General features: G+C 39.8%; 1 pseudogene; it reads left to right on the forward strand.

The window, feature by feature from the left end:
* The first annotated feature begins 253 nt into the window (after positions 1-253).
* LOC133180591 (uncharacterized) lies at positions 254-1318 on the forward strand (annotated as a pseudogene).
* Positions 1319-1830: the final 512 nt, after the last annotated feature.

Raw genomic sequence — 1830 nt, forward strand, 5'->3', positions numbered from 1 at the left:
TCGAGAATGCCAACACCAAGAAAAATACTACGTGGGCATTCAAGGTCTTCGAAGAATGGCGGGAGAAACGCAATGGTAAATCCGTTGATGAAATCCTGCTATTACATTTGATGATGGCAGAACAGTTGAATTTCTACTTGGGGCGGTTTATAGTGGAAACTGGGAGAAAAGATGGCGTTGAATACCTTCCCCGATTTCTCTACCTCATATCGTGTGGAATATGGCGACACCTCAGAAATAAAAAACATTTTGGACAGTAATGACCCAAGGTTAAGTGAATTCCGGAAAATTCTTGACAGCAAAATGAAAGACCTTCTGAAGCGCGGGTTTGGGACGGCGATTAAGCAAGCTGAGCCCATTATGCCACAGGATGAGGAAAACGTGTTGGAGAAAGGTGTATTTGGGGGTGACAGTTCCGAAAGTCTTCAACATACCATGTTCTGCTATAACTGTAAACTCTTTGGTTTAAGGGGACATGACGAGCATCACGAGCTCGAGTGTAACCATTTTGTTCTTGGGGAGGACAGCTCTGGAAAATATGTGGAATTCATTGGACGTGCAAGTAAGACTTACAAGGGTTGATTGGCCCAAATGCAGCTGACAAACAAGCAGATTAGACACTACAGTTCACCTGGTGAGTTATAACTTTGATATATAATCAAATTTTGATTTCATAATTATTTATACATGATTAATGATGTCACGACTCGGGAATATTCGTACATAACATAAATCAAAGGCGCCCCATTTTAACCGGGACGCTACATTCCTGGTTATTTTAGGTTAGTTGTCCATGTTAATTAATGGCTCGATAATTAAAACGCTTTTATAATTACTAAATTTAGGTGAACGTTGCATTGTCGACTTTTATAAAACTTATCTGGCTGGCCTAGGTAACGAGGGACCATTTTATCGATGCCCGTTGCAGGGACATCCGCCAAAATACGGGAACCAGGTTGTAGGTGTAAACAAGCTGAAGACAATGATGAGGACGATCTGTACAAAAGCAGGACTTTCTGGACAATACACCAACCATTCTGGAAAACGCACGTGTGCCACTCAATTGTACATGGCAGGGGTGGACGAGCAAGAAATAATGAGGAGGACAGGTCATCGATCTGAGAAGGCAGTACGTAAATATAAAAAAAAAAAACCTTGCGACGAGATTTCCAGAAAGGTCTCGGAAGTACTCGATCCCAGAGTGCCGCAGACGGGTGAGAAAAGAAAGCGCGAGCAGACGAAAGACATGGAAACTGAAAATGAAGGTCATCATAAGAAAATGCCTCGTTTGTTTGCTTCTGAAAATTTGTCGACATAACTAATGGACATTATTTTCATAATTGTAATATGTCTTTCAATTTTAAAGAATGAAAACTAACTATTAATGAAGTAAAATGCAAGAAAACACTTGCGGGCAAAAAAAGTTCAGTTTGTTGCAAGCAGTAATGAAAATGTTCTTGAAATTGTTTCCATTTATTTAAAAGGAGCTGGGGCTTCTTGTGATTTCGTAAGAAAATATTGTACAGTTTTGTACTGTTTCTGTACAATAACTTCCTGATATTGGAAGTTATTGTACACTTGGAAGCTCAACCCCCTTGATGTATCAAGATTTAATGAACTACTACCAGCAAAGGGAAAAGCACAGGTTCGTGATAAAAAAAAAATATATTACGGTAAATATTTCCTATATCCAAAAGACAAAATCTTCCTGATACGTACTTCACCTGAATTGGTGAAGGGGGTTTTCAGAGGCAAGGGTCCGGGGGGGGGGGTATCTTGAGAATCCCAATAGTTCTACTTCCCGATTTCCGAGATTTTAAGTATGATATA

The sequence above is a fragment of the Saccostrea echinata genome, unplaced genomic scaffold (assembly GCF_033153115.1).
Source record: "Saccostrea echinata isolate AGI-Se365-2 ecotype Australia unplaced genomic scaffold, CSIRO_AGI_Sech_v1 ptg000007l, whole genome shotgun sequence".
Classification (NCBI taxonomy): domain Eukaryota; kingdom Metazoa; phylum Mollusca; class Bivalvia; order Ostreida; family Ostreidae; genus Saccostrea; species Saccostrea echinata.